The sequence below is a fragment of the Carcharodon carcharias genome, chromosome 2 (assembly GCF_017639515.1).
Source record: "Carcharodon carcharias isolate sCarCar2 chromosome 2, sCarCar2.pri, whole genome shotgun sequence".
NCBI lineage: Eukaryota > Metazoa > Chordata > Chondrichthyes > Lamniformes > Lamnidae > Carcharodon > Carcharodon carcharias.
Window position 1 is genome coordinate 14,009,355 of NC_054468.1, and position 13,398 is coordinate 14,022,752.

Here is a 13,398-nt window from a genome sequence, read left to right on the forward strand (position 1 = left end):
GAAATGAAGAAATGTGCATGAAAAACATCAGCATCTGCTTTTAATTATAAGGTAGTATTATTGACTCAGAACCTGAAGGTACAGAGTATCTCACAAGAATGCTCTGTCAGTTTGATTCAGCTCAAAAAAGCTTTACCCAAAAGTTTCTTAGAGGTATGAACTAGTAATGGTGCAGTGAGACCAACAGGGCATCTGAGGTCATGGTGAACAATGGGACAAGCAGTGCATTTCCTTAACCAGTGAGATTAAAGGTTTGAGGAATAAATATGTAGGGTTGAGAAGAAGGGTGAATTAGAGTGGATGAATTCAATATCGAATCAAATACAGAAAGAGAAATAGAGAGAAATAAATATTGGATTAAAAGGAAGCGAGAGAGAGAGAGAATTCAGAAATGATAAGTTTGGCTTTTTAAACAAAAACATAATTTGGCATTTTTAAAATCTCCAACAACAATTCACAGCCGGAGCAATAGAGGCTCTACAATATTAAATGGTTTCTTTTGTGCAATTATTTGATTAGCAGCCATTACCAAATTATAATCTCATATTAATTAGTAGCATTAAACTTGTATAGCGAGTTTCATTGACAATTAATGCAGCAAACAGCATAATACTCATGGGTCAGGATATTTCAGATGGCGGGGTTTCCTTTCCCACCATCCAATGAACTGTCGAGGAGCACATCCCTGCCGACACTGCCTGCCCCACAGCCATTTCATGCTCAATTGAATGTTAATTGGCTGCAGGCGAGACTCCATTCCTCACTCGGGGGAAAATCCCTTAGAGAGCTGCTGGCCAATCAGATTGGCCGGTAGCTCTCTAATCCCTGCAATGAAAGAACTGCACTGGACAGAAGTAGAATTTTTACTTCTATGATGTCCACTGTGCCTAAGTCCTGGGAATGCACAGAAAAGTAAGTTTTCAGAGTCTCAGGGTAGGCAGGGTAGGGAAGGCCTGGGTGGTGGGTTGCATAGTGAGAGATTGGGGTGTTGGGTGGGTGGGGATGAGGAAGGTCCAACGGCCACCAGGCATTTTTGTGCGGGTAGGGGTGGTGGTGGTGTCGCCTGAAGTTGGATGGGAGCTTCTGATGGACACCCCCTCCCTTCCAGCCTGAGGCCGAAACCAGATCATTTTCAGGCTTCCCCTACACCAAGGAAATCCTCCTGCCAGTCTAAAAATTGAGGCTGGGTGGATAACAGCCCTTAAATGATCAATAATTGACCACTTAAGGGCCTCAACTAGGGCAAGGGGGGCAGTCTGAGTCTGAGGCCTCGCCCTTACCCAGAGTAAAACTCAGAGAGGTTGGGGTGGTCGGCATGCCAGCAGGAAGCCCATTCGTGCTTTTTCCCACTCCACCTGCCTAAAAACCCACCAGCAGGGCAGCGTGAGATTCAGTCTGGGGAAGAGAAGGATGGTTGTTGTTTTTGCAGAACTGATGGGGGAGCACTGCAAATCATCCAGCAACTAGCAGGGACTTACACATCATGGGGTGTCTCTTCCTCGCCACAAGTTGGAGGACAATTTGCAGATTAATAACCAGTATGGTTACCTGCCATTACTTTCTCAGCAGATTATTGGACATTGTTGTACCAGGTTTTGTAATATTGCATAAGGAGATATTGGATGCTATGATGCAATTCCACAGAAAATGGGTACGGAAAATTTGGAAAGACTTACAGAAGTGACTGATGTCACCAAACCTAAGAAAATGACCTGAATTTGTTGTTATCTGCCTCGTGTGGTTTATTGGCTTTAGCTCTATCAGTCTATTCAGGATGTGGCTTTATTAACATCACAGTTGATGGATTCTCCTGTCACTTTGATGACTGAGTGTTCAGCAATTCAGACCAAGTGTTTAGCATTTAGGCTGGTGCCATCTCACATGTAAGGTTAAACTAAATCTGAATTTGCAGATCCGATTGCAGATGGTACATATGAAATCACTGTTGGAGAAATGTGTGAAGGGACCAGATTTGTGGGATGCTCACTTTTCCTGTAGGGACCTGTCTCTGTTCTCCTCAAATTTTGAGATTGCTCGATGCCAGAGACTTCCCACGTGGATCTCAGCTGAGCTCTTATTTCCATTGTAGAGGGGTTCAATTTACAAGCTGGAAGACTGGCTTTGCATCTAGGTTTGTGGCTCCTATGGTGCAGGTTCCTATGCTCAATCTGCTGTAGAATACTGCCTTTGGTATGCAGGAATCCTCCATGTGAACCCACAAATGGTTCCAGTGTGGCCAATTTCTCAGGAGCAGTGCATAAAAGGCATGTTATTAATCTTTGATGGTATACCTTTGGTTCCGTCACAGGTATAAACTAAATAATTATTTAGCACATAGCCTATTTCCTGTTCACCCTTCTGTTCAATATCATTTGAGTCCCTGGGATTTAAATCCATTTTGTCATACTATCTGCTGTTATAATATTAGAAGAGTATTTTGTGATTATATTTTGCATCTGCTCTAATATCTTTCTCCACCCTGGAGGGTGATTTTCCTCAACAACTGTTAGAATCCCCAATGGCAGTATTACCCATGAAAGTATGTTAAGAAAAAAATCTGACCCATTGTGACCCTGTCCCATCTTCCTGAGTTCAAAGTGATTGGATACTCATTTTGGATTCCCAGTTCTGCTAACTTTCCTCATGGAAATCAACTCTTTGTGCATGGAGTGGGCTCTGCTGCTGTAGCAATACAATTGCTTCAGCAACTTCATGTGATTTTCAACCAATGCCAGAGGCAAATTAATGGAACAATAAAATGGAGAACCTTTAATCCTGGGAGGAGTGGGAAGCAACAGTATCAGAAGCGTACTCTTCACTGCAGTGCCTCAAACATACTGAAGCAACAGATCAAATGGCCAACATGTGGCAAAAGGATTACGGACCATTCTAATACTGATGGTTGCAAGAAGTAATAAGTAGAAATAACCAGGCTAGTGGTGGAGCAAAGCACCCATCAAGATGAAAAGGGAAAGCTCCAATGTTCCGTTGAATTTCACAATCTGATACTTGAGCAGGGAAATGAGACAACAGAAACTAAAAGTTGATCAAGTAACAAGTGTACGAACCTCCATTCGCAACATTTAGTGTAGCTCTATATGATGGAAGTGATGCAGCCTGCATGCAAACTGCCTGCTTATCTCCTTAATTGTAGTGTACAGCCCAGTGCTAAATGCAACACTGAGTACCTGCATGTTCAAGCAGGGGGCCCAGGTTTGTGCTAGCCTGCGCTTTTTAAAGACAGCTTGCACCTCTCAAATGGGAGGTGCGTTCTGGCAACAGCAGAGGATGGAAGTGGATGTGAAAGAGTTTCTGAGCAGGAAGAACAGTGGAACAGCAGGCCAGAGAAAAGGTCCCCTGGTTTAGTACTGGAGGCCTTAATACATGAGGTGGAAAGGAGGAGGGAGTCATATTTTCCTGGGGGCTGGGGAATTGCTGGCCAGGAGGATCTTGAACTAAACACTTAAAAGAGGATGGGAACAGATTGCTAGTTAGGTCAATGCTGAAGAAAGCAAAGTGAACTCACACAAGTAGTCAAGGTCAGTGAATGCATATTCAAATTCCACTTGCTATCCACCTCCATACTAACCTGACACACTGCTCATAGCGCTACACCCTGCTGTTGTGAAAATATAATAATTTTCATAATGTTATTGTAATTTGTTGTAAAGGTAGGTTAACAGTGGGGGTTAGATTAGATTCTCTGTGTGTGTCTGTGGATTTCAACAGCTGGTCTGGGTGCTTTGATGGCACCAGAAGGGAAACTAAGTTTGAAATGCTAAATACATAAACATGGCTGAAGTTTTAGAATGTGAGGTGTGAAGAACATTTGCATTTTTTGATAAACCAGAGCTGTAAATTTCCAAGAGATAGTAAGGTGTTACACCTAGCCGACAAAGACTACGCTAAACAGTGTGTTTATTTTTCCCAAAGATTACTGATAATGAGTACTATGGAAGATTTATATTATGGAAAATGTAAAGTTGCAAAGACCTTTTAGGCCAATGGAGTTTACATTAAAAAGGGAGAAACATGTATAAGGGAGATTAGGTTATGTCTAAGGAAAGGAGACATTCTAAGATCTACCAACTGTGAAAAGCCTCCAGCGTTTATGTGTCAAGCTGTTGTCTATAGGAATGGAAGCTAAGAGAATTCACTTTGAATAGAGTATTGTGTGCTTTGCCTGGTCTGTTGAAACCTATGTTGTTTTACTGTTGCCTTAACAGAGGTGCAACTAGGAGCTAGATTAATTAGGAAGTTGAGGAGTTATTATAGAAGTAATTTGTGAACTTTGGTCAGGACACCAGGATAGCTCCACTGTTTTTTTCTCAATAAAAATGACATGGAACGTTTTGTCTCCTATTGAGAGGGTGTGCATGTCCTTAGCTTGAGATCTCATCCAAAATATGGCACCTCCAACAGTGTTGTATCAGGGTGTCATCCTAGATTTTTTGTGCTGATTCAGACATATGACCAAAAGCTTGGTCAAAGAGGTAGATTTTAAGATGCAACTTAAATGAGAAGAGAAAGGTAAAGAGGAGAAGAGGTCCAAGAACCGAATTTCAGGCCTTGGTTTTATATGCAAATTAATACATGGTCACTACGGGTGGGGCGAAGAAAACTTGGGTTGTGCAAGAGGTCAGGATTGGAGGAGTACAGAGATCTTGGGAGTGTTTTGGATTGGAGATGGATTCAGCGAGACATGAGGACATTGAGAGATTTGGAAACAAAGCTGACAATTTAAAAATTGTGACATTGACATATCAGAAGCCAATGCAGGCCAGAAAACTCAGAGCCAGTAATTAAATGGCATTTGGTGCAGGCTTGGATGTGGGTACCAGAATTTTCAATAACCTTAAGTTCTGGAAGGTGGAAAATAGGAGGCTAGTCAGGAGAGCATTGGAATTGTCGACTCCAGAGATAACAATGTTATGGATAGCAGTTTCAGTGGCAGATTAGTTGAGGCAAGGGCAGAGTTGAGTAATGTTATGGAAGGGGGAATAGGCAATGCTGGTGGATATGTCATCAAAAACTCACCTTGGCGCCAAATATCATACCAAGGATACATGTGGCCTGGTCAGTCTTGGACAGTTGCCTGGGAAAAGGTAGATTCAATGGCTAGGGAACAGGTTTGTGATAGGGACCAAAGGCAATGGCTTCTGTCTTCCCAATGTTTAGCAGCAGGACATTACTGCTCATCCAGTAATGGATGTTGGTAATCAGGGACAAATCAGAAACATTGTAGGGGTCGAGAGACGTAATGGTGAGTTGGAGAGAAGTAATTCATATCTGTGCACATGTGAAACCTGATGTACTTTTGGATGATATTGCTGAGGGGCAGTGTGTAAATGAGAAATAGGAAGGAGCCAAGGATAGATTGTTGGAGGGTTTCAGAAGTTATTGTGAAGTGTCTGGAAGAGAAACTATTGCAAATGATTCTCTGACTGTGTCTAGATAGATATGTATGGCACCAGGCTAGAGTGATCTCCACCCAGCTGGATGATGAAGGAGAGATATGGAAGGAAGATGGCATGTCCAGCTGTATCAGAGGCTTCCTATTGGCTGAGGAGGAATAGTTTACCATGGTCATTGCTACACTGGATGCAACTTTTGCCTTTAATAAGGGCCATTTTAGAATTGGGGCAGGGGCAGAAACCTGACTGGATGTTTGTACGTTGAATTATGGAGACTCAAAGTATTTAGAATTGAGAGCAGCAGGGTGTAAACCTGGTCTATCAAATATAAACTTCAATTGAGTTGTGGGGGCGGTGGGGGGGTGGGGGGGGGGGGGCGGGGGGGTGGGGGTGCGGTTTGTTGTACTTTTTAAACATGGCTTAAATCAGTGGTTCAGCTGCTCCCTGCTTTGCACCTGAACATTATATTGCAGGCTTTCCTCTTCCTCCGTTTATAGCTATTAGATCTCTTGGGCACAGTGAATATAGGAATATAATGTGGAGGAGTGAAAGTCCATAATAGAGCCCACCTAACTTCGTAGCTATTAGTGTTAACAGATGAAAACGACCTACAGGACCATCCAGCCTCATGCATCACAATTCATAGACTTTCCAATTCACCCAGAACCATGATCTGGAGGCAAAACTCCAGATCAAAACTGAGATAATGAGGGGGGAGTAATTGAAATATTGCTGTGACCCCCTGGGGCATCCTAAGTATAGTCTGGGAAACTACTCTGATTCTTATTAATATTACAAGTACCTCATGATCTTCGTTCCATTGAGAAACTGGTTCAGATTTTGTTTGAACTGAATGTACAGTTACTTTTAACTGTAAATATACTTTTGCACAAGGTCCTAAAGGAAAACACTATTGTTAATCGGCCATGTCCCAAAAGAAGACTACATATCATGACACTTAATTTCATTTTTCTTAAAAACTTTGCAGGTCAGCTATTTTTCTACTTGTGCATGTCGAAGCAACAAGCAAGAATTCCCTACATTTTTCAGAACTGTACCAAGTGATTTCTTTCAGGCGAAGGCTTTAGCTCAGGTAGTAGAACATTTTGGCTGGACTTGGATTGGGACCATTGGAGGTGACAATGAATATGGTCGCTATGGAATCCAAGCATTTAGTGAGCTCATTGAACAAGCTGGAGCCTGCATCGCTTTCTCAGAAATGGTTCTCAGAACATATTCTAAAGAAAGAATACTCAAGATTGTAGACATTATAAAAACGTAAACTGCAAAGGTTATCTTGGCTTTTGCTTCCGAGGGTGACCTTTACCCTTTGCTGAAGGAAATTGTCCATCAGAATATCACTGGGATTCAGTGGATAGCCAGTGAAGCATGGATTACAGCAGCAAGACCCTCCACAAAACACAATTTCAAATCTCTCGGGGGAACGATAGGATTTGCAAGTCGCAAAATGGCAATCCCAGAAATTAAACATTCCCTTATGAGTCTACGCTCTACATCGTATTCTACTAATGGTTTTGTAAATGCTTTCTGGGAAACAATGTTTGGTTGCACATTTAACATATCTGTGCTCAGTACCAAGAAATGTACAGGGCATGAAAACTTACTCAAAGTGAATAACTCCTTCTTTGACGTAACTCAGTTGAGAGTTTCCTATAATGTCTACAAAGCAGTTTATGCCATAGGTCATGGACTCTGTAGCTTGCTATTTTGTGAAGATGAATTTTTGGGAACTTATCTCTGTGCCAATGTTTCAAACATCAAGCCATGGCAGATAAGAGAAATATTCCAATTAATATTTTAATGCTGAATTTAACAATGCCAATTTCAAATATGCAGATCTATAAACTGTACTCATGGCTTTCATTGTTAGGATGGTTTATGGCAAATTACAATTTTATTTAAACATTTATAAATAAAGAAATGACAGTGACAATGCACCATCATTAAAAATAAATGTCTTGACCCAACCCAGGTTTATAGATTCATAATGTATAAAATCGAATAAAGCCTACAGCATATAAACAAGCCACTCAGCCCAACTGTTCTATGCCAGTGGTTTTGTCATCTGAGCATCTTCCCACTGCATCTCAACTGAGCAGCATGAACTTCTATTAGCTTTGTGTTCATCAGTCTTCCCCTTAAATGCATCTATGCTGTTCACCTCAACTAGTCTGCCTTATAGCAGACTCCACTATATTGCCCATTGTGGAAAGATGTAAAAAATTGGCAAGACCCAGGATCAGTTTATTATCCATGTTGTATCCATGCAGGATTGGAAGCAAGGTTCCAGCATTGTTCCTATAATCCAGAGATTAGGAGGAGGTAAACAACCAGGGCTCCTGCCTTTGTTTTGTATGCAATGATCTGAATTGAATCATGGATTTGTGTGCACACTGAATGGGGACAGGATTGGGGTTTACTGTGATCTCACTGTAATCAAATAGTTCAACGACAATCACTGTAAAGACTCATATATGTAGAATGAATAGTTGGTTAAACTACAGAGAAATGATCAGTATCGTGGAAAACAACATCTGCACAAGTTAGATCCCTTGGTAACCAAGAAAACTGAAATGGCCAAGGGAGAGTGGGGAAGAAGATGCCAATCAAAAATTTTTCACTTGCTGTATACAGTACATTACGGTTGAAGTTATTGGTATTACCATTAATCACGTTTCTTAAAAAAAAATTAAAAGTGGACTATGGTATTTGAATGTCTTAAAATGAATACCTTAACATATCTTTGAATTGCTTTAAATAACTAAACTGCTTTCTGGTCACTACTCCATGCTACTCCAGCATTTGAAAGAAGTAAGATTTGCAAATCGCCTTGGAGAGCATGTATATTTTGATCCAAATGGGGATCCTACTGCATCATATGATATTATAAACTGACAGAAGAACAAGAATGGTTTGGTTGAACAAGTAACCGTTGGTTATTTCGATGCATCCGCAGCAACAGGAAAACAATTTATGATAAATGAAGATAGTATTATATGGCATGGGAACAAAACAAGAGTAAGCCTCTGTTAAAAATCAATGTTTCTTTGTTTAATGAGTTGTTACTTTATTAGGGGAAGAGGGCCAGGCCATTTGGAGGTGATGTCACAAACCACCTCTTCACAGAAATGGAAATCATAGAATTTTACAGCACAAACACAGACCATTGTTTTTATGCTGGTTGTTTGAAGCTTTATCCAATTACTTTCACTCCCGTGCTCATTCCCCATAGCACTACAGTTTTATTCCATCAAGTATTTATTTAATTCCATTTTGAAAGTTACTACTGAATTCACTTCCATTGACTAGCATCAAACTGGGCATCCGTTAGGCACTGTGGACCAAAAGTCGCAGCAGAATTGTATTCAAGCACAATCAATAATGTGACCACCTGGAATATCCCTCACTCTACCATTGCCATCAAACCAGATGATCAACCCTGCTTCACTGAGGAGTGCAGGAGAGCATGCCAAGAGCAACATCAGGCATACCTAAAAATAAGGTGCCAACCTGTTGAAACTGCAACATGCCAAATAGTGGAAACAGCATGCGATAGACAGAGCTTAACAATCCCGTAACTAATGGATCAGATCCAAGCTGGCAGTCCTATCACATCCAGTCATGAATGGTGGCGGGTAATTAAACAATTAACTTGCAGATAAGGCTCCACAATATCCCCATCCTCACTGATGGGGAAGTCCAGCACTTCAGTGCAAATGACAACACTGAAGCATTTGCATCTATCTTCAGCCAAAAGTGCCAAGTGGATGATTTGTCTCAGAATCCTCCTGAGGTTCCCAGAATCACAGATGCCAGTCTTCAGCCAATCTGAATCACTCTATATGATATCAAGAAATGGCTGAAGGTACTGCATACAGCAAGACTATGGCAAGACAACATCCTAGCAAGTAGTACTGAAGATTTCTTCAGAGTTCACCATGCCCCTGGTCAAGGTGTTCTGGTACAACATTGACATCTACCTGACAATGTAGAAAATTTGCCAGGTATGTTTTTTCTGCAAAAAGCAAAACAAGCCCAATCCGGCCAATTACTGTCTCATCAATCTGCTGTCAATCACCAGCAAACTGCTGGAAGATGTTGTCAACAATGTTATCAAGCTGCACTTACACAGCAATAACCTGCTCACTGATGCTCAGTTTGGGGGTTGCCAGGGTCATTTTGTTCCAAACCTCATTACAGTCTTGGTCCAAACATGGAGTCAAGAGCTGAATGCAAGAGGTGAAGTGAGAATCGAGGCAGCATTTAACTGAGTGTGTCATCATGGAGCAAAATTAAAGTTAGTTGGAATCAGGAGGAAAAGTCTTCATTGGTTGAAGTCATACCTAGCACAAAAGAAATGGTTGTGGTTGTTGGAGGTCAATCATCTCTGCCCCAGGACCTCACTGCAGAAGTTCCTCAAGGTAGTACTAGGCCCAACCAACTTCAGCTCCTTCATCAGTGACCTCCCCTCCATCATAAGGTCAGAAGTGGGGGATGTTCGCTAATGATTGCACAGTGTTCAGTATCATTCATGACATCTTAGATGCTGAATCTGTCTGTACTCTCGTGCAGCAAGACCTGGACAATATTAAAATTTGGGTAGATAAATGTCAAGTAACATTTGCATCACCATTGTGCTAGGAAATGACTGTCTCCAACAAAAGAGAATCTAACTGTCTTAATTTGATACTCCACGGCATTATCATTGCTGAAGCTCCCATCGCCCAGCAACAATCTGCAGGTTACCATTGACCAGAAACTGAACTGAATCAGGCATATGAAAATTGTGGCAGCAAGAACACGTCAGGGACTGGGAATTCTGCAGCAAGTAAATCACCTCCCGACTCCCCAAAGCTCATCCATCGTCTACAAGGCACAAGTCAGGGGTGTGATGGAATACACCCCACATGCCTGGCTGAGTGTAGCTTCACAAACACTCAAGGAGCTCAACACCATCCAGGACAAAGTAGCCCTCTTGATTGGCACCCCATCCAGCACCTTAAACATTCTCTCCCTGAACCATCGATGCACAGCGTGTACCATCTACAAGATGCACTGCAGCAACTCATCAAGCCTCCTTAAACAGCAACTTCCAAATCCACAACCTCTACCACCTAGAAGGAGAAGGACAGCAGGTGCATGGGAACAGTCCCACATTCTGACTTGGAACTTTATCATCATTCCTTCATTGTCACTCAGTCAAAATTCTGGAACTCCCTTCCTAAGAGCACTGTGGGTGTACCTACACCAAATGGACTGCAGTGGTTCAAGGATCCATGGCTAAAATCATGATTGCAATCCCAGAATATTGTTGCCTATTATCCAGCATCAAAATGTGCACTTCTCCTAAAAGGTCATGATTTCCTGCCTTCCCAATATAGTGAATTCAGATAGCGTTGGTAGTTCACAATTGCTTTTAAATTAGGCCTGGTGATGGTAATGGTGCAAAGCTTCCTATTCAGTACATTTGGAGGTTAGAGCAGATGCTTGATTTGTACTGAACAGATAAGATCCCCCCCACCCACCACCCCCAAAAAGTTTTCATCCTTAAAATCTCAGCTACAAATTTTAACATTTTTTTTCTCTTTTGTTTTGAAGGTCCCACAGTCTGTATGCAGTGAAAGCTGCCCATATGGCACAAGGAAAGTCATACAAAATGGACAATACATTTGCTGCTTTGACTGCATACCATGTGCTGAAGGTGAAATCAGCAATACAACAAGTTAGTAAATGTCATTTTCCATTTAAAAGTTTTATTAAAAACTTGTATAACCTTCACTAGAATCATAGCATTTGAAATCACAAATTCTTTAATATGAAAGTATTGAGAAAGATTACGATGAAGTAGATAAGGCAAAACAGTTTCAATTGGCAGGAGGGTCGATGACCAAAGATCACAAGCTTAAAGCAATTGGCAAAAGAACTAGAAGGGAGATGAGGAGAATTTTAATTTTAACACGGGGAGTTATGATCAGGAATTTATTGCCTGAATGGGATGATGGAAGCAGATTCAACTGTCAAATTAAAATTGGATATCTGTGTTTGAAAAGGAAAAAAATTGCAAAGTAATGATCATAGAGTAGGGGAGCTAGTACAGGGACAATGGGCTGAATGGCCTTCTTCTGAGCTACACAATTCTTTGAGTCTTGGAATAACAGAAGCTTGTAGTTAATTATTAACAAGTATCTATTGCTGATTAAATTCTTTTAGATTCATTAGAGTGCATGAAATGCCCTCTGGAATACTGGTCCAGTGATGATGGCCAAAGATGTCTACTGAAAGAAATTGAGTTCCTCTCCTTTGAAGATACGATGGGGATTATCCTGATGATGGTTGAATTAATTGGAGCATGCATCACTTTGGTTATTGCTTCAGTATTCCTATATCACAAAAATACACCCATAGTTAAGGCCAACAACTCTGAACTAAGTTTTCTGCTGCTGTTTTCATTGGTAATTTGTTTTCTATGTTCACTTACATTTATTGGCAAGCCTTCAGTCTGGTCTTGTGTACTGAGGCACACGTTGTTTGGCATCACATTTGTCCTTTGCATGTCCTGTTTACTGGGGAAACCGATTGTCGTGCTGATGGTATTTAAGGCAACTGTTCCCCAAAAGAATCCGATGAAATGGTTTGGACCTCTGCAACAAAGGCTCATCGTTTGTATATGTACTTCCATCCAAATTCTGATATGCGTCACCTGTCTTGTTGTAGCTCCTCCATTCCCAACAAAATACATGCAATATCATAATACAAAGGTTATTCTGGAATGTAACGTGGGGTCTCCAATTGCCTTCTACTGTGTATTAGGCTACATTGGCATTTTATCATGCTTGTGTTTTTTATTAGCTTTTCTGGCTAGAAAGCTACCAGGCAATTTCAATGAAGCAAAGCTCATAACCTGTAGCATACTTATCTTCTGTGCAGTATGGTTAAAGTTCATCCCAGCTTATGTAAGCTCACCTGGTAAGTACACAGTAGCTGTTGAAATCTTGGCTATTTTGTCATCCAGCTTTGGTTTGCTTTTGCGCATTTTTGGCCCAAAATGTTACATTATCTTTTTCAGACCAGAGAAAAATACAAAAAGGAAGCTGATGAAGAAAATACCTTCAAAAAAGCTTTAAGGAATACACATTGGCACAGCCCCATAGCGACCATCATGTCAAGCATGTCTATCATCTTACTATACCCTGAACACCACCCTCCCTGATCACGTTAATTGTTTTCTCTACATTTCAAATGACTGAACTCTGTATGCCCTTTGCCAAGCCCCACCTACTGTGCAACATAACTGTAAGGCACATACAAACATACTAACATGTGAAATAGGACAGAAAAAGGCCATTCAGGCGCTTGAGCCTACTCCGCCATTCAATTAGATCTGTTTATGCTTTGAGTTCACAGTTTAAGAAAACATTAAAAATTACAAAGTGCAGTGAAATTAAATAAATGAAAGTAATTAAGAAGGTAAGGATGAATTAAGACATTAATTATCAAGCAAAAAAGTAAAATAATTTACAAACACATCAATAAAGAAAGGATAGTTGGGATAGGAATAAGACCATTAAGAGAGGCTAATACCACAGGTACCAGTAGAGAGATGGCAAATATATTAAATAATCATTCACTTCAGTATTTTCCAGGGAGATAGAATAAGTGGACATGCCATAGAATGATGAGATGGGAATAATGAGATAAGTGCATTTAAAATAAAAAAGGGGGGTTGTATTGATTAACCTCATCAAACTCAAAGAGTATAAAACCCCTGGTCTGAAAGGATTGCATCCACACATTTTAAATAATCTAGGGAAGAGCTAGCAGAGGCATTACTACATATAATGAATAATTATATTGAATAAGGTATAGTACCAGATGACTGCTGGATAGCTAACATCATTCCTACATTTAAGGAGGTGAACAGAGCATGCCCAGGAACTTATAGAGCAGTCAGCTTGACATTGGT

General features: G+C 40.8%; 1 pseudogene; it reads left to right on the forward strand.

The window, feature by feature from the left end:
- Positions 1-1,540: 1,540 nt before the first annotated feature.
- On the forward strand, positions 1,541-12,559 carry LOC121275245 (annotated as a pseudogene).
- The last annotated feature ends 839 nt before the right edge of the window (positions 12,560-13,398 follow it).